This window comes from Myxocyprinus asiaticus, chromosome 4 (assembly GCF_019703515.2).
Source record: "Myxocyprinus asiaticus isolate MX2 ecotype Aquarium Trade chromosome 4, UBuf_Myxa_2, whole genome shotgun sequence".
NCBI classification, from domain to species: Eukaryota; Metazoa; Chordata; class Actinopteri; order Cypriniformes; family Catostomidae; genus Myxocyprinus; species Myxocyprinus asiaticus.
Genome location: NC_059347.1, coordinates 45,038,634 through 45,062,933, shown reverse-complemented (window position 1 = coordinate 45,062,933; position 24,300 = coordinate 45,038,634).

Sequence of the window (24,300 nt, the reverse complement as noted above, 5' to 3'; positions counted from 1 at the left end):
TCACTCGACGTTGGTGTCGATGTAGTGACACTAGGGGTCCCTATACAAAACGCCACAAGGCTGAACTGTGTTACGTGAACTGGCGGTGTGTGGTGGGCAGACTTGCTGTGTGCCTCATAGCCAGCACACCAGGTCGACACGTAACCTCCCCCAACACAGTTATGAGTGTTGAACGGCCCTTTTTGGGGACAAGTCGACTACCCAAAGATAGAGACAGGCTTAACCCAGTCGTGGCCTCTTTTCCCCTTCTCTTTTTTAGGGAGTGGAAAAAGGTCGGGATTATCTGACTGGGCTGCCAGGACTAGTCAGGGGGTGTCCCTCCCAAGGGGAGGACAATGCGAAGACCACACCTCGCCCCAAGAGAGGGGGGGTATTTAAGTGGAAGAATACGTCACATGGTCTTTCCAACCATGTGGAGAGCCTTCAAGGTAGATCCTGCCCAATGGGGGAGGAGTTACTACAAACATGGAGACTGGGGCAGAGGGGCTCTGCCCAAGGAAGACGCAGTTTGCCAGCAGGGAAACGAATTAGCAGAAGGTATAGATCGCATGGGGTTAGCCTTAAAGGGAACACCACATGCGGAGCACCTACCCCAGAACTGGGCTCTTAGTTAGCGCGTGTACTAGGCCGGCAGCGAGTCTCTCCGAAAACTCGACTGCCACAGGGCTCGGAGGAAGTCAACCAGGGAACAAATTTTGTGAACACTACTGGGAATTAACGGCGCACGTCTTCAGCTCAAAAGGAGGTGGAAGGTGCTATGTGCAAGCGATACACCCGGCCGGCTATCCCGGGCTTATCCGCTTGTGTTGCGTGCCACTACCTGGGACGAAACCGGTTCCACCCGGAAGTTGTAGAACCTTGCAAAGGTGTTGGATGTTGCCCAGCCCGCTGCTCTGCAAATGTCTGTTAGAGAGGCACCTCTGTCCAAGGCCCAAGAAGCCGCTACACCACAGGTAGAATGGGCTCGTAGCCCTACCGGAGGCGGCATGTTTTGGGCGAGATATGCCATAGTTATGGCGTCAACGAGCCAGTGGGTGGTCCTCTGCTTGGAGACAGCGCTTCCTTTCCGCTGTGCACCAAAAGCAGACAAAGAGCTGCTCAGAGATTCTAAGGTTCTGCGTGCAATCCAAATAGATGCGTAAAGCGCGCAGCGGACACAGCGACGACAGGGCTGGGTCTGCCTCCTCCTGGGGCAGCACTTGCAGGTTCACCACCTAGTCCCTAAAGGGGTGGTGGGAACCTTGGGCACATAGCCCGGTCAGGGTCTCAGGATCATGTGAGAGTAACCTGGACCGAACTCCAGGCACGTTTCACTGACAGAGAACGCTTGCAGGTCACCTACCCTCTTGATGAAAGTGAGCACAGTCAGGAGGGCAGTCTTCAAGGAGAGTGCCTTAAGCTTGGCTGACTGCAAAGGCTCAGAGGGGGCTCTCTGTAGACCCTGAAGAACTACAGAGGTCCGATGAGGGAACGAGGCATGGCCTGGAAGGATTCAGCCTCCTGGCGCCTCTTAGGAACCTGATGATCAGGTCGTGCTTCCCTAATGACTTACCGTCGACTGCGTTGTGGTGTGCTGCTATGGCAGCAACGTACACCTTCAAGGTGGAAGGGGACAGCCTACCTTCCAACCTCTCTTGCAGGAAGGAAAGCACTGATCTGACTGCACATCTCTGGGGGTCTTCCCAACGGGAAGAACACCACTTAGCGAACAGAGGCCACTTAAAGGCATACAGGCGCCTCATAGAGGGAGCCCTAGCCTGAGTGATCGTGTCTACCATAGCAGGTGGGAGACAGCTTAGGTTTTCTGCATCCCGTCCAGGGGCCAGACATGGAGATTCCAGAGGTCAGGGCGCGGGTGCCGGATGGTGCCCCTTCCCTGAGAAAGAAGGTCCTTCCTCAGGGGAATTTGCCAGGGGGGAGCTGTCACGAGGAGCATGAGGTCCGAGCACCACGTCTGGGCGGGCCAGTAGGGTGCTACTAGGATGACATGCTCCTCGTCCTCCCTGACCTTGCACAGGGTCTGTGCAAGCAGGCTCACTGGGGGAAACGCATATTTGCGAATGCTAGGGGGCCAGCTGTGTGCCAGAGCATCTATGCTGAGGGAGGCCTCGGTCAGGGCGTACCAGAGCGGGCAGTGGGGAGGATTCTTGGGAGGCGAACAGGTGCACCTGTGCCTGTCGAATCGACTCCAAATCAGCTGGACCACCTGAAGGTGGAGTCTCCACTCTCCCCTGAGGGTAACCTGTTGTGACGGCGCGTCTGCCATAGTGTTGAGGTTGCCCGGGATGTGAGTGGCTTGCAGTGACTTGAGGTGCTGCTGACTCCAGAGGAGGAGACGGCGGGCGAGTTGTGACATACAACGAGAGTGCAAACCACCTTGGCGGTTGACATATGCTACCGTTGTCGTGTTGTCTGTCTGAACTAACACGTGCTTGCCCTGGATGAACGGCCGAAACCTCCACAGGGCGAGCAGAATTGCCAACAACTCGAGGCAGTTGATGTGCCAATGAAGTCGCAGACCCGTCCAGAGGCCGGCGGCTGCATGCCCATTGCAAATGGCGCCCCAGCCCGTTTTGGAGGCGTCTGTCATGACCACAACGCGCCTGGGGACCAGTTCTGGAGGAACACCTGCCTGTAGGAACGAGAGGTCGGTCCAAGGGCTGAAAAGACGTTGACAGACCAACATGATGGCCATGCGGTGTGTCCCGTGGTGCCATGGCCGTCTCGGGACTCAAGTCTGGAGCCAGTGCCGAAGCGGCCTCATATGCATCAACCCGAGCAGGGCGGCCACCGCCGAGGATGCCATATGCCCCAGGAGCCTCTGAGGGAGTTTCATTGGAACCGCTGTTCCCTGTTTGAACGCTTTAAAACAGGCCAGCACCGACTGGGCGCGCTTGTTCGTAAGGCGCGCCATCAAGGGACTGAGTTCAACTCCAAACCAAGAAAAGAGATGCTCTGAACCGGAAGGAGCTTGCTCTTTTCCCAGTTGACCCGAAGCCCTAGTCGGCTGAGGTGTGAGAGCACCAGGTCCCTGTGTGACCAGGTCCCCCCACGTCTCGAGAATGAGCTAGGATTAGCCAGTCATTGAGATAGTTGAGAACGCGAAAGCCCATCTCCCTTAACGGGGCAAGGGCAGCCTTGGTGATCTTCGTAAAGACGTGAGGAGACAGGGACAGGCCAAAAGGGAGGACTTTGTACTGATACGCCTGACCCTCGAACGTGAACCACAGGAAGGGTCTGTGTCGAGGAAGGATCGAGGTATGGAAGTATGCATCCTTTAGGTCTACCGCCGCGAACCAATCTTGATGCCGGACGCTCGCCAGAATGTGTTTTCGCGTCAGCATCTTGAACGGGAGTCTGTGTGAAGCCTAGTTCAGAACTCACAGGTCCAAGATTGGCCTCAACCCACTGCCTTTTTTCGGTACGATGAAGTAGGGGCTGAAAAAACCCCTTCTTCATCTCAGCTGGAGGGACAGGTTCTATCGCGCCCTTACGTAGGAGGGTAGCAATCTCCGCGCAAGGTAGCAGCGTTTTCGTCTTTCACCAAGGTGAAGTGGACACCGCTGAACCTGGGCAGATGCCCGGCGAAGTGAATCGCGCAGCCGAGTCGGACGGTCCAGACCAGCCCTCGTGATGGCGCAAGCCATGCGTCCCAAGTTTCGTGCAAGGGGGACCAAAGGGACAACGTCATCGGATGTACCGGCAGGTGGGGCCTCGCGGCGGGGCGGAACTCGAGGTGCCACACCACGTCGTGGCCGTGCTGAGTCTAAGGACATCAAAGCACTTACCTGGCTCCTTGTGACAACCCCCGGAACAGCCTGGGACGGGGAGGAAGAGGCCTGTCCTCGTGACCCATGGAGACTGTCACATCGGGGGCGGATTTGTGCCACAGCTGGGCGCTCAGGGGCGGGAGACCGCCACTAGAGCGCCAAACCTGCCAAATAGAGTGGTGGACAATGGTCGTGATGAAGGTCGTACACACCAGATACGTGACCCAGGGAACAAGGAAACCGCTCTTGCTGAGTTCATGAGTACTGTAGCCACTTGGGCATGCAGCGCAATTAAATGCAAAAGGTAACAAAAAGATGAAGATCTGCTTACCAGCTCCAGAGCAGCGGGTTTCGTTGTCCCTGGGTCGCCCATCTCAAGGGCGCTTTGAAGCCTTTCACGGGTTCTGGGCGGCCACAACACGGGTGGCGTCTGCTTCCTGCGGTGGGCTCCATGCCGGGGCCGGGCCGAAGGGGTGGGCTGTGGCGGAGCCGGTGCAGTCACCGCAAGGGGACACCCTTGGCGATGAGTAGACGGGGTGTGGGATCTTGAGCCGCGCCGGGGCAGGATATGCTGGCTAGCATCCATCTACTGCTCTACCATCGAGAACTGCTGAGCAAAGTCCTCGATGGTGTTGCCGAATAGGCCCGCCTGGGAAATGGGGGCAGCAAGGAATCGTGTCTTGTTGGCCTCACCCATCTCGACCAGGTTGAGCCAAAGGTGGCGCTCCTGGACCACTAGTGTGGCCATCATCCGCCCAAGAGACTGCGCCATGACCTCCGTCGCTCGGAGAGCAAGGTCGGTCACCGAGCGCAGTTTCTGCATCAATCCCGGGGCGGAACTACCCTCGTGCAGTTCCTTTAGCGCCTTGGCGGACTTGCAGGAGAGCCATGGCGTGCAGGGCAGAGGCGGCTTGTCCAGCGGCACCGTAGGCCTTGGCCGTCAGAGACGACGTAAACCTACAGGCCATGGACGGGGGCTTTTGGGCACCCGCGCCAGGTGGCGGCGCTCTGCGGGCATAGGTGCACCGCGAGCACCTTTATCCACTGGAGGATTGCCGAATAGCCCTTGGCCGCCCCACCATCGAGGGTAGTGAGGGTGGGGAAGCTGAAAAGATTGGGACCGGGCAGTAAAAAGTGCCTCCCGTGACCTTGTCAGCTCTCCATGCACTTCCGGTAAGAAAGGAACGGGGGCGGGGCGTGGCTTTGAGCGGCGCCGCAAGCCCAGGAACCAATCACCGAGATGCGAGGGTTCAGGGAAGAGCGGTGAAATCCACTCTAACCGACGATCGCGGCTGCCCGGGAAGGCATGTCGTCATCTCCGCGTCAGCCTGTGACTGGGCAATCGACCCCGAAGGGAGGAGCCCAGCTGAGGCTTCCGACTGGATGAGCCCGCTCTCCGATGCTGCGCTCGAGAGCTCATCACTTTCGCGGGCTCCGAATAAGAGGTCAAACTCGCCGTGAGACGAGCCGGTGGACTCACCCGGAAGCCTGATCGGGGGAGACGAGCGTGCTGGGGAATGGGAGGTCCGCGGGGGAATACCCGGCGGAGGCGGTCCCATTGGGATCCCCAAATCGCCCCCAGTGCTAGCCGCGCTTGCCTCATCCCCGTGGGTTAAAGGACCGAGGCGGGAGCCTCTGGGGTGGCTCGCTTTCTTACGGAGGCGAGCCGCGATCGCAACGTTGCCATGGACATATTCTCGCAATGATAATATGACCATCCACGAACGCTGTCTCTGCGTGAGCAGTGCCCAGACACGAAAGACAGTGATCGTGACCGTTAGAAGGCGAGAGATAACGAGCACAACCAGGAATAACACGCAATCGGAAAAGCATCTTTAAAAAGACGCGTCTTTAAAAAGACGTTCCATGTGTGCGCTCTTTTAGAGAAATATATACTCTTTTAGAGGGAAAAATGCTCTTTCAGAAAATATACTCTCTAGTTTTTCTGCCAAAGTGCCCAGGGGCATTCTCTGCAGTGCACCAGTGCAGAGGGGGGAGAAGCCGCTGAAATGCGCCGTCAGATCCAGCAGAGGTGAATGAACAGTAGTATTCAGCTCAATGAGCGTGACCGTTCGGCTCCGAAGAGAAAATCTGAATGAGTGGTTGCATACCAGCTCCTTTTATACCCGTATGTCCGGGGGAGTGGCATGCAAATACCACTCGCCAATTTTCATTGGCCTTTTATCAAAGACCAGAGGTGTCTCGGGCTCCCAAGAGTGACCCCTAGTGTCACTACATCGATACCAACGTCGAGTGAGTGACAGATAGGGAACAGCACCATCACTATCTGAAAAAAGTCATTTTTGATCAAATCTAAACAGGCCCCATTTCAAGCAGCCAACACTCCAACATTTGAGTAATCATGCTAAATTGCTAATTTGGAACCATTATATCAAACACAGTTGAAAGCTATTTGGTTCATTAATTGAAGCTTAACATTGTCTTTGTGTTTGTTTTTGAATTGCCACAGTATGCAATAGTCTGGCATGTCTTAAGGTCAATATTAGTTAAAAAATGGCAAAAAAGAAACAGCTTTCTCTAGAAACTCGTCAGTCAATCATTGTTTTGAGGAATGAAGGCTATACAATGCTTGAAATTGCTATAAAAAAAACTGAAGATTTCATACAAAGGTGTACACTACAGTCTTCAAAGACAAAGGACAACTGGCTCTAACAAGGACAGAAAGAGATGTGGAAGATCCAGATACAACTAAACAAGAGGATAAGTACATCAGAGTCTCTAGTTTGAGAAACAGATGCCTCACATGACCTCAGCTGACAGCTTCATTGAATTCTACATGCTCAACACCAGTTTAATGTACAACAGTAAAGAGAAAATTCTTATGGGAAGAATTGCAAAGAAAAAGCCACTTTTGCAACAGAAAAACAAAAAGAAAAGTTTAGAGTGGGCAAAGAAACACAGACATTGGACAACAGATAATTGAAAAAGAGTGTTATGGATCTTAAACCCATTGAGCTTTTGTGGGATCAGCTAGACTGTAAGGTGCGTGAGAATTGCCCGACAAGACTATGGCAAGTGCTACAGGAAGCGTGGGGTGAAATGTCACCTGAGTATCTGGACAAACTGACAGCTAGAATGCCAAGGATCTGCAAAGCTGTCATTGCTGCAACAATTTTTTTAATTGTTCACGTTATTAATGTCCTGACTATACATTGTGATCAGCTGAATGCTACTTGGTGAATAAAAGTACCAATTTCTTTCCATAAGAGTAAAATCTGTACATTATTCCAAACTTTTGGTCACCAGTGTATATACATAAATATATAGCAGAAAGTTGTTGGTTCAATCCCCACAGCCACCACAATTGTGTCCTTGAGCAAGGCACTTAACTCCAGGTTGCTCCAGGGGGATTGTCCCTGTAATAAGGGCACTGTAAGTCACTTTGGATAAAAGCGTCTGCCAAATGCATAAATGTAAATGTAAATATATGTATATTTTTTACCTTGAAAATTTTTGAAAACTTTCTTTTAATTAATGATTAAGTTGTGTACACTCACAAGTATTCTGTCACGGATCCTTCTGACCCACCTACCAATTTCACTCAACGCTCTCACTCTCCTGAGTACTGATCACCCACACCTGCCTCCAATCATTGCATCAATCAACTCCTCTATATAAACCTCACTCCCCTTCCATTCTGTGTCTGGTCTCCACTTCGTGTACAGACTCGCTTACTTGTATCTCCAGCGTTAAATGCCATCAAGAATTCCACCACAGACATCGTATTAGGGCGTCCCTGGCTTATAGAACATTCTCCAGTCATCTCCTGGGTTTCCGGCGACGTACTGAAATGGGGGGCCTCCGTGTTTCCCTGCCTGCTTCCCAAACCGACTCATTCACAGACCCTGCATGCCCATCAGAAACTCTTCCCCTCTCAATGTCAACACCACCACCATTTAGAGCCCTGCCAGTACAACCCCTCTGGAGATCCCTTCCTGTTATTCACACTTCCAGGATGTCTTCTGCCCTTTACGTGCCTCACAACTACCACCTCATTGACTATGGGATTGTGCGATTAGACCTCCTCCCTGGTGAGCCAGTGCCCCATGGCAAAGTCTACCCGCTTTCTGTTCCTGAGCAGAAGGCCATGGAGGATTATATCAAGGAGGCTTTCAGCCAAGGTTACATCCGACCTTCCACTTCCCCTGCTGCTTCGAGTTTCTTCTTCGTGGCTAAGAAGGATGGAGGCCTACGCCCTTGTATTGATTACCGCTCCCTCAACAGAATTCCGGTTAAGTTCCGGTATCCACTTACCCTCATCCCAGCAGCCTTGGAACTGTTGAGAGGAGCCACTGTTTTCACTAAACTGGACCTTCGCAGCGCTTACAACCTCATTCGAATACGGAGGGGAGAAGAGTGGGAGACAGCCTTCGTGACTCCTACAGGCCACTATGAGTACCGGGTGATGCCATATGGTCTGGTCAATGTCCCCTCTGTGTTCCAAGGCTTCATGAATGAGGTGTTCCGTGAGTATCTCCAACGATTTGTCCTCGTCTACATTGATGACTTTCTGGATCCCTCCAGTTCCTTGGCTACATCATCAATCTGGAAGGCATTCAGATGGATGAGGGGAAGGTAACAGCGGTGCAATCCTGGCCCACTCCAAACACCATCAAGGAGCTCCAGCGAATCCTAGGATTTGCCAACTTCTACCGCTGCATCATCATGAACTACAGTACCCTCACATCCCCGCTGACCTCTCCTCTCCGATCCAAACCCAAATCTCTCTCCTGGACCTCCGAAGCTTCACACACCTTCCAACTCCTGAAGGATGCCTTCACCTCTGCTCCACTCCTTGTATACCCTGATCTGAATAAACCATTTATCGTTGAGGTAGACGCCTCCACCAGCGGCATAGGAGCAGTCTTGTCTCAGCAGCAGGGGAAACCACCATTACTTCATCCATGTGCCTTCTTCTCCAGGAAACTCTCCCCGATGGAGCAGAACTATGACATCGGGAACTGAGAGCTGTTGGCAATTAAATTGGCCTTGGAGGAGTGGCAGCATTGGCTGGAGGAGTGCAACATCCATTCCCGGTGCACACAGACCACAAGAACCTCGAGAATCTTAGAGAGGCTTGTCATTTAAACCCCTGCCAGGCGAGCTGGGCCCTCTTCTTCACCCGCTTTAACTTTACCATCTCCTATTGTCCAAGTGACAAGAACTCCAAGGCAGATGCCCTTTCCCGCCTTTACGCTCCAGAGGAAGGCTCCGAGGAACCGCATACCATTTTACCTCCACATGTCATAGTAAGTCCCATTCAATGGTCCCTGGACGATAGCATCCGTGAAGCCTCCGCCACTGAACCAGCTCCGTCGGTATGCCCTACCAACAAGACCTATGTACCCTCCTCTCAACATCTCACACTCATCGACTCTGTACACTCCTCCTTGGGCACTGGCCACCCTGGGATCAATAGGACCCTCTCGCTTATCCAGGACCGGTTCTGGTGACCCCACATGGTTCGAGATGTCAGAAGGTTCATCCAAGGATGCCCAGAATGTGCTATATCCAGAACAAACTCCTGGCAAACTCCTTCCGCTGCCGTTCCTCGCTGACCCTGGTCACATCTAGGGGTCGACTATATCACTGACCTTCCTCCCTCTGAGGGCTATACCTGCATGCTGGTAGCTATAGACCATTTCTCCAAAGCCTGCAAACTGATCACCCTCAAGGGTTTGTCCACCACTCTGGAGACCACAGAGTACCTCTTCAACCACGTGTTTCGGAACTATGGGATCCCTGAAGACATCGTTTCCGACCGTGGTCTCCAATTCATCTCCAGAGTCTGGAGTGACTTCTTCTCTCTCTTGGGAGTGTCCATCAGCCTCTTATCTGGTTACCACCCACAGAGTAATGGGCAGACAGAGAGGAAGATTCAGGAGTTAAGCCGTTTCCTTAGAACCTACTGTCATCACCGCCAGAACCGCTGGAGTCGCTTCCTGTCCTGGGCCGAGTATGCACAGAACTCCCTTTGTCAACCCTCCACCAACCTCACACCCTTCCAGTGAATACTCTGTTACCAACCGTCTCTCTTCCCCTGGTCTGGCGAACCATCTGACATCCCAGCAGTCGACCATTGGTTCAGAGAAAGTGAGAGGGTCTGGGACTTAGCTCACCACCACCTGCAATGGGCGGTGCACTGCCAGAGATTCCACGCCGATGCCCAAAGATCTTCTCCTACCAACCAGGGCAGAAGGTGTGGCTCTCCACAAGGGACATCAGGCTGCATCTCCCCTGCAAAAAGCCTCATTACATTGGTCCCTTCACAATCACCAGACAGATCAACCCAGTCACTTACCAGCTCCAACTCCCTCCCCAAAATCGCATACATCCCACCTTCCACGTCTCACTGTTAAAACCTTACCACCCCTCTCTCTCACCTCACTCCTCAGAACCTGATCCTGTTGACGACCCCCCCCCCAGCCACTTGTCTTGGAGGACAGACTGATCTACGCAGTCCGAGACATTCTGGACTCCCGATGCCACAGGGGTCGTCTCGAATACTTCATAGATTGGGAAGGTTATGGTCCAGAAGAGAGATCTTGGATTCCTCGAGACGACATCCTGGACCCGACCCTACTCTCCAACTTCCACGATGCACATCCTGATCGTCCAGCTCCGCGTGGACTGGGTTGGCCATGGCATCGGGAAGCACATCCCTCTGGAGCGGTCCGTGGAGGGGGGGGTAATGTCATGGATCCTTCTAACCCACCTACCAATTTCACTCAACCCTCTCACTCTCCTGAGTACTGATCACTCACACCTGCCTCCAATCATTGCATCAATCAACCCCTCTATATAAATTTCACTCCCCTTCCATTCTGTGTCTGGTCTCAACTTTGTGTACAGACTCACTTACTTGTATATCCAGCGTTAAATGCCATCATTATTCCTCTCCAGCGACTCTTCTACTCCAAAAGTTTCCTCTCCAGTGTCCATCTCCTCAACGCAAGCTTCGCTGTTGCAAACCCTCCACCTCAAGGAAAGTCACCATCTCTATCAGCATTAGTCTTCATCACGTAAACTATCACCACTGCAACCCAGTACTGTCACATCATCACTTACCTGCTGTCTTTGTGTCAATAAATACCTGCTTGGGTTCAAACATCATCCTCAAGTCTGAGTATACGTTACATATTCAAAGTGCAAGGAAATTATTTTAATAACTTTTACTTGGTTACACCACTTGACACTCCTTGCATAATTTTTTTTTGTAAAAAATTATATAAACATCTTTTAAAAATGTATTAAATCAACACAAATATAAAATTTCTACAAACTTTATACATATTTTAAAAAAGATTAAAAAAAAAAAGATTTCTAAATTTTATCATCTCAAACAAACTTACTTGTCAGTGACCCAAAAATAAAAATAAAAAATGTATTTATATAAAAGAACCATGGATTCTGGACATGTATGCACCATTGTTTTCTTTGAAATTCTATGTCAATACAGTTGTTTACATTAAGCTGACACCTTTATCCAAAGCAGCTTATAGTGCATTTAACTTGTACATCAGTACATGCATTTCCTGGGATTCAAACTCCTGGCCTTGGTATTGTGTAGCACCATGCTTAACCAGTTGAGCTACAGGAATGCAAGAAGACTATAGGAATCATTCAGTACCATAGCAAGCTATATATAATAAAGTACCATGGTAATACCATCAAACAATAAACATGATGTGTCGAATATTTAATTCTTCAAGCTCCATGAGACCTTCAGGCTTACATTGTGGAGGACATTTAAAAATGGCTGCTGTGTGTGTGATTACTTGTGAATGAGTGATGGCAAGAGAACTAATAGAAGCCATCTGTCCCAGTAATGAACATACTCGTCTCAACGAGCTGTTTTTAATTAAGGCCCACTGCATTAGCCATGATATGTTTCTTATCAGCAGTCTCCGTCATTATGCAAATATAATAAAGATCATCAAGCAGCATAGAAATTAATAACAGAAGTGGCTGCCAAGTTTTGTTTAATGGCTCTAGCAGAGCTTTTGTATTGCCACACTTGTCATTGTTGTGGTTTATGTTAAAGGTGGTTTGAAGGTCTGGTTTTGGCTAAAAGTTGAATCAAGGGATGACGAAAGCAACAACAGGTTTTATTCAAGCAAGTTCATAAACCAGTCACCAGTAGTGATGTCCGATTCTTGAACGTTGAAAGAATCTTTCTTTTGAGCCGATACTCAGCAAGTAACCGGCCAAGCCGGTTCACAAATTCAAACCGAATTGAACTTTAGTTCCGGGTTGTTGACGTAATACAAACAGCCAAAGTACTTAGTGGCTACACAGCACATCGAAATGTCCAAGTAAAAAAAAAAAATGAATAAGCCTATCCTACTAACTGTAGAAGTTTGCAGAGGATTACTGAGGACTTGCTATGTGTTGAGGGGTTAATGATAGTAGCCAAATAAAACATTTATAAGCTTAAATATGTTTGTTTCTGTGATATTTTTTAATGAAGGTCTCGAGACTTACAGTAAGTAGGCATTTTTATTTGATGATTTTACTACTACAAATTATTAACAACATATTCGTTTTCTAGTTGTGTTTGTATTTTTTTAATTAGACTTAATGTATTGTGTAGCTAACTGTGATGGACATTTGCAAGAAATCTGAATTTCATTAACGTATCAGCAACAACATACTCAAACAATGCTAAATGCAGACGACTAGTAGCCTGAGACCAAGTTTGAAATGAATGAGATAGACTCATACTGGCTATAGGCGGCTCTTACGAGTTTCTAGACCGGTTATTGAACCAAAGAACCTGTTTGAAATGAATGAATCAAACCTACATGCTGAATCGGACGTCTAGACTCATAAACAACCAAAAATTATGGAAGAGCATATTAATGAGACAGGGGTCTCGTTCAAAAAAGTTTCTTTAATAACAAACAAAACGTACTGGAAATATTTTTATGACTAGTTTTATTAAATAACATTTTTATTAAAACATGGAAAAACTTTTCTTTCGAGAGGTGAAAATGAATAGTACTATTGTTTATTGTGCATGCAGATTATATTTAAAGTTGTTATTAGCTGAATCATGGCTTCTGGTGAGTTGATTAAGACTAGCTTATTGTCTTTACATGCTTTAGACATGTAGAACATATCCACGTGTGTGTATCAGTGTCTGTATTGGGTGCTTTAGATGAAAAATGTAATGTAGAAAACTTATCCAAGATGTAATCAATATTTGTCAGTCGTAGGCTATTTGACATGCAGGATCACAGAATGAAACACTGATGACAATAAACACCCTTATTATTGTAACTTAATTGAATAAAATGTTATAATGTCACAGTCTGGCCTGACTGTGCCTCCCCTGACTATCTGTTTGTCTCATTTGAGTGTTTTCCCTGTGTTGGTTTTGCCTCTCATGCCCTCTTGTGTCTTACAGATGTTAATTGGAGAATGAGCCGTTGTCTGGGTAACGGAATTGTCCTTCTCTAAGTGGCACCTGCAAGACACAACAGGGCATGAGAGGCACGGCTGAATGTTTTTTTTTTTTAACTGGTTCATTGAAACTAACCATCCAAAAGAACTGGTTCGTGGAAATGAACAGACTTTCCATCACTAGTCACCAGCTCTATGTTGATTTTAGACACTATTCTACGGTGCTAGCTTAACATGGCAGTAAGTGATGATAAATTTAGGCCTAGTTTTACAAACTTGGCATACACAATTATTAAGTGACTTCATTGCATCCAAGTTATACATTTTATCAGCATGTGTGTTCCCTGGGACTCAAACCCATGACCTTGGCATTACTAGCACCATGCTCTAGCAGTGAGGCTGTAGATTTCTAACATTACAACATTTCATTAAAATCTCCCACAGACAGAAAAAGGCACATTTTTGGTCCATATAACCAGTCAATTGACTTTAGAACTTATATTAATCCACTAAAAATCACTTCCGTGTGGTTCAGCAAGTAATGTATGGATCGAGCAGTGGAGAAAGAAAGATGGAATGAATTGAAAGCCAGAGAAAGTTCAGAGCTGGAAAGAAAACCAGTCTTCAAGCTCAAAAGCTGACTTAACACTGCTGAAAGACCTGACAGCACTGCGAAACTCAATATGCTACCATGAATAAATGGAAAGGACATGGAAATGCAAGAAAGCAACCACAATACTTCCCAGGGAGAAAGACGATTAATCCAAATCATTCTCTCCCTTTCGTTTGCCATTCAGACTAACACTCTGTACTTATTCCATACTGTATATGTTATTGGTTTTGTGTGTGTGTGTACAGCACACTCTGCTTTGCTTCAAAGACTCTGTGTGTGTGTGTGTGTGTGTGTGTGTGTGTGTGTGTGTGTGTGTGTGTGTGTGTGTGTGTGTGTGTGAGGGAGGGGCTGGGCTGCCCCTCGCTGACCCCGTGGTCATTAATCTCTCTCCTTGTCAGGGTAATGGATGATGATGGACAAGCCAATGTTTGCTACGTATCACTGCACACATACTCTAAAAACACTCTGGGTTGACAGCCACACACACACACACACACACACACACCCTCAGTCATTCAGTGGTTGACAGTGTCTAAAGCAATCAGTCAGTGACTTGCTGTTAAATTTGGGGGGGGGGTGGTAGTTTACGAGGATATTTTTAGGTTACAAACTGGTAATTACAAGGGCATTATGCTATAAATGTGGTTTATGAGGACATTTCTAGTGTCCCCATAATTCAAATCGCTTAAAAAACGTACTAAATGATGTTCGTTTATTTTTTAAATGTAAAATTCAGAATGTTTTTTGTGAGGGTTAGATTTAGTGGTAGGGGTAGGGATAGGGTTAGGGGATAGAATCTATAGTTTGTACAGTATAAAAATCATTATGTCTATGGAGAGTCCTCATCAGGATAGCCGCACACTCTGCTTTGGTTCAAAGACTCTGTGTGTGTGTGTGTGTGTGTGTGTGTGTGTGTGTGTGTGTGTGTGTGTTGAGGCGAAATGTTTGCAGTAAGCCCTTTCTGTGATACAGCATATCCACTGTATGTAGCTCAACTAACTCAGTTTGGCATACAAGCAAACAGTAATGCCTATGCCACAGTCACCCCCTCTGGTGTTGGAGTGGGGAACTTCGGCCAATAGTGTCCACTCACTTTCAACCTCTGAGCATTAGCATCTGTAAAGGAAAAAAATGCCAATAAAGGACATAGATAAACAAGCACTTGCACTACTTTCCTGTCAAAAGGGGGCGAACAAATGCATCAGACAATTAGCCAACAACTCGTGCTGTGCGTGAAAGACAAATGTCTCATGTGTGGAATTATTTTTAACAATGACAAAAAGTTTGTAAACTTTGCACTACTGCAATTTCATAAGTAAAGCTACAGTTAAAACTTTTAACACATCTCATTGAATTACTCACCTTAAAGTCTGACACAGCAAGGAATATGATGAGTTTGTTAAAGCTAAAGTGGCTGCTACAGCTACCAAGAGACAAGCTTCATCATTCAGAATTGAGTTAACGCGAGTTAAAGGAATAGTCTGGATTCAGTAAAGTTATGCTTAATCGCCAGCATTTGTAGTATAATGCTGATTACCACAAAAAAATAAATAAATAAATAAATAAATTTATATATATATATATATATATATATATATATATATATATATATATATATATATATATATATATATATATATAGACTCATTCATCATTTTCTTTAAAAAAAAAAAAGATGCAAAAATCGAGGTTACAGTGAGGCCCTTGAATGGTGAACATTTTTTGAGGGTTAAAAGGCAGAAATGTGAAGCTTATAATTTTGTAAAAGCACTTACGTTTACTCTGTTAAAACATGTATAATTTGAGCTGTAAAGTTGTTTAAATCATAATTTTTACAGTCATTTTAGGGTTTACAGCGTTACGTCATCGTTTCAGCAAAGTTGTAAAATTATATATAGCTTTACAAAAAAAAAAAGATTAGTAAGCGATTTTATCACACAAATCATGTTAGCACACATAGAGTCTTGTGGCTATACTTTTAAAATAGTGAGTATTTTAAAGTTTACAGATTGGCCCCATTCACTTCCATTGTAACTGCCTCACTGTAACCCAGATTTACTGTAACCAGCTTAACGTGAGCCTAACATGAGGCTATTCAGAATTCAGTTAAAGCAAGTTAATAATGTGCTTTTTGTTTCAGTGTTTTGTTTATAACTGAGACCAGCCACTCTGAAACATGAGAGAATGCAGATATTATTTAAATTTCTTTCAAAGTTGTGTAATTAATTATCAGTGATTTGAAACAAGGTAGCATAAAAAACAGAACCACCTAAATGTCTGTATCGGCAGATATTAGTATCAGCACAGACACAAATTTTGTATCTATGTATCCCTACCAAAAATAAACTGTAATGCACTGTAAAAAAATTCAGCCTATTCAAATTGAAAACTTAAGTTTAATTGAAGTCAAAGTTAAACCTGCAGTTGTAAGTTTGCTGCATTTTTTATTTTTTTTATTTTTTTTTTGACAAGAAAATCGAAACTTTAAAAACGGACTAAAAAATTCTGAAAAATTACAGAAATTGTTGTGAAAAGTTAATTGGATGGAAACAAAGATGATATTATAGCATAATGATGAAAACATCTGATGAAAACCAAATGTGCTAAGATAGTCAACAAACAATAAACACTCAAAATTTCCTACAAAATATCTGTAGTGTGTATCTGAGGTGTCACAGGGAGGTCAGATACACAACATGCTCACTAAAAGCCTGCTTCCCTCTATTACTCTCTCTCTATTTATCTCTCTCTCTCTCTCTCTCTCTCTCTCTCTCTCTCTCTCTCTCTCTCTTCCTTTCCAGCCAACACTGTTCCAGCACATTTCAAAGCAATTACTCTATGTTGATTTAGCTGTCATTGGGGGCATGTGTTTCAACATGATTTATAGACTCACTCTCCGTGCCAGTCGACTTGCCATAAATTGCACAATATTCAGAAAGGGCTCATTTGCTTAGCGTTACATTAGTGGGGCCGATGATTGCTGCACAAAGTCATGTAAATGAGTTCTGAGAGGCCCTATCACTCATGATGTCATGTAGCCAATCCTATTATTATTTATTAGCATAATTGCCCTGTGTTTCCCCAGGCCATGTAGCACTCCTGATATATGCCATGACAGCTCCACTCAGTGTGACAAGTAGAGATAGATAGAGAGAGAGAGAGAGAGAGAGAGAGAGAGAGAACTGCACCCCTGCACAATATCATGTGACTGGATGTGTTTCATTACCACTTTTGTGTGAATACAAGGTCTTTTATTCTTGTGGTCTTTGCATTTAATTGATAATGAAAGTTGAGAGACGAGAGGAAATGAGGGGGGATTTGGATTTGGATACGACCAAAGTCCCTTTAAGTCAAGACAGTGTACTTGGTAACGCCCCCAGGCAGCTATTTTCAATGTAGTAATTTAATAGGCATACAAACACAGTTTCTATCTACTTGCATGGGGAAAGATCAAGAATATGTTGAATAACATTGGTCAAATCAGCAAGAAAATACAAGTAAAGCTTAAAAAATATATTTTCAGACTGGTCCAGTTAATGCACATATACATTCTAGACTATTACTAAAAGATGGGACATCCATTATTAAGTATCACGATTTCTCTCATTATTATTTTTTTTATTAATGGCCCATCTGCTCCTCCTGGACAGTCTCTAACATGACACAGGTCAGATTCAAACCCCAGTCTCCTACATGAGTACCATGGCTCAGTGTGACTGGTTCAGACTACAATACGCTTTTGTGTGCATTTGACCTTTTCCCGAAATATCAGTACTTCTACATGAAACCAAAGCATTCTCACACCAAATGCTAATCTGATGTTTCCAATGGAGATAAATGGTGTCTCTCCATAAATGAAGAGATAGCTGTGTATATCTGTGCGTTTGAGATTAACTCAAACTGGATAATCTGAAAAGCGCACCTTATACTTCACACACACAACAACATAGACACACATTGCCTATCACTCAAATGCACTCACAGTTTGGTATGGAGGCTGTGTTTATCTGTGAGAGGAAGCAGCCAGAGTCTGGCTGTTATCAGCTGGCGTAAAGCAGAAGTACGACTGATACCATCACTGCTTTAGACAGACAGAATACACATTGACTGTCATTGTCTTTGTGTTTATAGACACTCAGAATAAAGCTCAAATAGAGAAAAATACAACAGGTCATAAATAAGATGATTTTTTCTCTGTTAAAATATTTTCTCCTATCCCAGCTTAATATGTAGAGACAGTTAAAGTTAACTATGGGTTGGTTGATTTTCTCAAAAAGTGTAAAGAGTTTGTGCTACCAAAGCAATGCCCTGTTTGTTTGAGTGTCCCAAACAGCCCGACACAGTAACTTTGGGTTAACCAATGGAGTGAGTTTGGGATTGGGCTAGGGCTGTATGATTTGGACAAGAGGTCATAATTCGATTATTTTGAAAAATATTGCAATTGCAATTTGAACTGCAATATGATAAACAAAAAACTAGTAAGTGATTCCTTTTTACCTAATGTTTTGCCCATGTTCTACTGCCAGTAAAAAGGCCATTTGATGGTTCACACTTGAGTCCTCTTAAAAAGAAACAAACTCAGACCAATTTCACTTCAGCCACACATAAATAAATAAAACAGTGAAACAGAGAGAGAGAGAGAGAGAGAGAGAGAGAGAGAGAGAGAGAGAGAAACACAGTCTTCTTTGTTTTCACATTGTACCTGTTTTTGTCAACTTTGTGATACAGTCTCAGCCCACTATTCATAATCATTATTTTTTTGGAATACAGTAAACTTGAATATTATGTTATTGTTATATTATAATATTTTATTGATTACTATTATTTATTGTACAAAAGTAACATATTTATGAAATGCAAGTGGGCATTGCTACATGTTCCAATTAAACCAAAGAGTTCTAAACCTTCAAGCTTTTATTTTTGTGACACCTACATGAAGTTTCTGTGTGTGGCTGAATTCACAACAGCTGTGCAATGTGCTCCTCATTTTAACATCTCCTCCCTGCACCATGTTTTTTTTTATTTATTATTTTTATATAATTTGTATATTAACATATTTGGCTGTTACATATTTGGAATTATGCAAAATTGAATTTAAAGTAAATCTGGAGCACTTAAAACAGGGGTGCTCACACTTATGGAATAAGTTCTACTTTTTCATAATGTTATTATAGCAAGATCTACCATGCACAATATACAGTATATGTGTTGTCAGTGTTACGATACCAACATTTTTGTAGTTGACAGTAAAATTTGATGACTCTCAATACCAATTTCAATACTACAACATATAATAATAATAATACTAATTTGTTAATTATGTACAGTAAGTACTGTTTCAAGTTCTCAATTAATTACTCAAGACAAGTAAACATTCTGTAATAAAATAAGAACAAAGACACAAAATAAAAGCAATGAATAGAAACAAATGAAAAACAATTGAACAAAAAATACAAATTAAGAAAACTTTTAACTGCTTTAAAAGTTTTTGACAGTAATATCAAGTATTCAAATAAATGTTCAGAATGAACTGAAATGTGACATAAAACTACAACTGGTCTTCACTATATGATTATAATACATTAATACATTTTAAAGATAGTGGTTGTATCATTTCCTCTTTTCATATATTGTTTTATTAGTGTTATAACCACATACTAGACAGCGGCAGGTCTATTATGTTACATTAATACTTCAAGTCTGACATTTTGAAACAAATCAGCTTTTTTGTCCTACTGTTTTCATTCACTTTACATTTCTGACTGTCTTTGCATTAATACCTTGCCAAGACTGGCATTTTGGCTGAATTTTGAAGTTTATTTGAGAGTTTAGGCGCTTATCTGCATTACCACGAGCGCTTTTATTTTGATTATCTGTGCAGCCCTTGGCATTCTTTTAAGTCGGCCAATGGAAGACAGGTAGTGTTTGGAAAAACTTTTGAAAACAGAAATTATTTTTGCAAATCCTTTTGTTGACACTAATGGCACCGAAACTACACACTTCAGCTTTAATACTGCATTCTTGAAATTGAATCCTTCCAGCAAAACAACACTAACATTTCTGAACACTCTGAAAAACAAGTCCCTATCCTAGATTGAGCTGGACATGTCATAACTTTGTTACTAGCAAGTGCAACTGTCAAACATGTCAAGTATCTGAGCCATAACAAAACTCCATGAGGTCTTTCATGTCTAACCTGCCTGTGTTTACCGTCCCTTGGCTGGATTCTGTGATTGGCACCTGGCCCCTTTCCTTTCCTCAGTCGACTCATGACCTCATTTGATCACTCAGGTTTTACCTTACAGCACTTTTGGTAAAAAGGTTATCAGTACTGAACAATAAAGGGGAGAAGGAGGTAGAATGTTGCTGAGGAAGAGTGCAGTCTGGTACCAGAATTGAAAATCCCATTAATTTCGCCATAGGTGAAGGAATTTTTAACACTAACTTGTAAACCTTTAAAGACAGACCTAGTGTGAGCTCCAAGGTTGTTAATCGGTGGTATATGCTTTTGCTGAAGCCATCAGTCCATGTTATTTCAGTTTCATTGAAGAAAAATGATAGTGGAATACCTAGTAAGGAACTACATTACCCATGATCCTGCAGAGACAGATCCACCAATCAGAGAATTGCATACAACCATGCCAAAACAGCTATGCAGGGACCACCCATACCTATAATGCATTGTGAATGATGCAACCTACACACTCTAACTACTTACATATTTGCATTTACCTGAATATTTTGCAATAAACTTAAAACATATTGTTTCTATACTCATAATCAACATCTTTTAATCAATAGTTTTATATTTTTCCATTATTTTTATTTGTTTATGTCCAGGGTTTGAAATTAACTTTTTGGCTCACCGGCCACTGTGGCTAGTAATTTTCAAAGGTCACTTGCCACTCAGCATTTTCACTAGCCAAAATCCCCCACCTTTGACTCATTTATCGATATTACTTAATAAAAGTGAATGTATATCACTTACTTTGTATATCTCCCTGGGTGCCGACATGTTTATGTTAAGTCACGCACTTGCTTCTCTGAGAAATCAGAGTTAAATATTTCCGCACAAGTTTCCCAGTTGAAATTCCGTCTTCAAGTGGTGTTCCATTGCACTTTTCCTACTAGGAAGTTGGGAAACCTGACTTTCCGAGTTGAATGGAACACAGCAAAAGGATACATCTTTCAAAGCTGCGAGATTTATTGTTGAAGGAAAGTGAGTAGATAATATATTTTAACATTTTTAATAAAATATTATTTGTAATTTGTGATTCATTATTTACTTACTCCAGAAGCCCTCCTGTGTGACATCATATCCTGGTTTGTAGCGTATTCTCAGAGCCTAGTTGTGACCACCCCTTACGTTTTGTGATGTAGTTCATGCCCTTGTGAAAAATGTTATGTATACAGTGTTTTGTTTTTTTTTTGTCTGATTTTCAAATACTTTTTTGCTTTAAATCAAAGTTTATACTTTTCTGATTCATCTCAGAGCTGGTTGATTTCGTTCATGGCTTAGAACTCTTTTATGAAGGATTTTATGAAATCCTTATGGAAAAAAATGAATGGAAAATACTTCCGCAACCAAGAAGGCTGAAAACATGGGCAGGCACTGTTGTGCTCTATTAGCAGATGAATGCATTTAAAATTTATAGTCTGGCTCTCTCAGGAAAATGGACCAAAATTACTGATGACGCATATTGCACAATACAGATTTTTGTCTTGTCAAATGATCTTTAGAATGCAAACAACCAGCAAGCAAAGCATGGTTCATGACTGTGATGTAACTAGAGCCTATTGGCCCTTAGATATGTCCCATCCAAACTCTATGTTTGAATTGAACACAACTAAAATCACAGGACAGAAAACTGCACTCATCTAGCCATTTCATGTGGTCTTTTAAGAAGATCGGAAATACCAAGGAACAAAGTACAATAAAGGACAAACTAATGGCCTAGTGTGAGAACCACTGCACCTTGAGTTTCATAATTAATGGAGAAGGTCGCTCTTTGGAATATGGAGCATGACAAATCTCATCTGACTCTGATACACTGTCAACATATAAAATTTAAGGTTCCATTATCACCTCTACAGCATCACAGTCCTCCTTATTTCCATCTAGTTTATCACAAAAAAGAACAAGGACACATTCCTTTTAAATCCCTCCTTTATCTGCTCCAATTTTCTATCTCACACTTTACAGCTGATGTTTTTTTTTTTTCATTTTTTTTTTTCATTTTTTTTTTTTTTTTGCTCAGCCCCCTCTACCCAGCACCGCTCCCAGTGGATGTTTTGTTTTTTAAGGGATGAATTATTGAGTTAAACAGGGGCGATTAATCAGGGTGTAATGGGGCTACGGGGAGGAGCGCGCGAGCCATGCATCACTGCAAGAGATGAGCCCTGTCACAGCACACATCCAGCACTCCTCAATCACCCCCACATTAACACCAGAGAGAGAGAGTGAGGAGAAGAGGGATGGGATGCAGAGAGATTAAGAGCGAGAGAAAGAAAGAGAGAGATTAAGGGAGGGAGTGAGCGGGGAGACAGTGGGGAGAGATAAATTGTGATGTAGGATGAAAGGGGGGGTTATGAAGGATAGAGACAGAGAAACAGGGATGAGAGACCAAGGAAAGGGGAGAAAGATTGATAGCGAAGAATAGGAATAAGAGAAAGACAGATATGGGTGGAGTCATGGGCTCATGGCGAGTGAAGCAAAGACAGCTAGTTCAGAAAGTGGGGAAAAGAGACAGAAAGAAAGAGAGAAGGGGGAGATAAAAGGCAGACTCTGGCAGCTGGTGGGGTGCTGAATAGTATGTTTGATCTCTTCTGGTGGTAGATGTACAAAAGCTGCACACACATACTGAGACCGAGAGACTGAAGAGAAATTATGTCTCGACATTACTAGATCACACACACATTCATATTCACTCATCACAACATACCACATGTCTGATATTACATGTACTCTCACACATACACAAAAACTATAAAGCATTCAGAGGTGCCAGCTGTGAGTTAAACCCATTAATTCCAACACAAAAAAGAATATTATTTTTCAGAACACCAAAAGACCAAGGTGACAAGAAATGTACTGTGTACTCAGAGGAAAATGTTATTGCTCAGAGGTTGCTGTTTTGTAGCTTTTATTAGAGACTTAATTGAGTTCTTAGTTATGTTTATAACTATATCAACTTTGTCTCAGATGTTTCTCCTAAACACCCTTTGGAGAAATAAAAATAGACATGAATGACACAACTGTATTCACAGAGTATGAGTATAGAGCTATAAAGTTTATGTGGATAATTTGGTCTTGGGTGACCGTTATTATAAATGAATGAGTACATTTTGAAATCTCTTACATTTCATTGCACACATTAAGGGGTAGGAATTGTAAGGAATTTAACAATTACGGCTTGATTCCTCTTAAAGATTCTGGTTCCATAACGGTTTGATTCACTAATTTTTCAGTACTTCTGAGTAAGAACTGTTTGTAAGAATTTGTATTGCATTTCCTGCCCTCAGCCATCTGTTACCAAATGATGAGATAATTTCAGATTTTAATAGAACAGATTCTTGCAAAATGTGTTTACTCAGACTTTTTAATTAAGATATTTATTAATTGATTGTTTTTATAAAATACCACTTATTACAATTTAACTCATCGTGTGTATGTTTACTTACACAATGTCATATGAATAACCTGTCAGCAATTACTTTGATGTAAATGTCAGGAGTTGGACATGGTGGAAAGAATGACTTGCGATTCAGTAAGTTTTTGATTCACTAAAAAGAAATGGCTGATTAGTGTGGGAAGTCGCGGTGTATGTTTTGTGGTCATGATTCAAAAGAACCAACTCATAGGAGTCATTTGTTTGGGAATCAGACTATCCTACTGGTTGTGCTGTATGCTGTAGATTCTGAATAGTGATGCAGGAAACACTAACAGAGTATTTTAGTATGATGTTCCATCTGCACAGGCAGAAGAATGCTTGTTTGAGAACCGTTAACAGAACTGAAAGTCATGAAAATCATTCGGTTGCAGTATTTTTTAAAATGGAACCGGTTCTCTGTTCCTAACTCTACATACTGTGGTCTCTTGGCAAATCTGAACACAGCCAGAGACGATTTAGCCAGACAGAGCACTTGAAATAAAATTAATGGGAGAAATTAAAATACCCATTATGGCTGATGTAGAAAAGGAGGCCCTGCCTTACAGGTAAAAGAACTAATCACCTTTTAGATATAGACATCACCTATCAGTCATCTTAAGAATGCGCATGTGCATTCAATGGACCAGCCTGAAAAATAGTGTTTTTTTAGTGTGATATGAGTTAAAGAAGCACATTTTGTGATACCATTTTATCAGATTTTAATGATGATTTAAAATATGTTCTTTGATCATAATCTTCAGATTTCAGTCTTTCAAGTAGATAGGAGCTGCGCTGTTATGCCGCTTGTATCCATAGAAAATAGCTACCCAGGAATATTCCC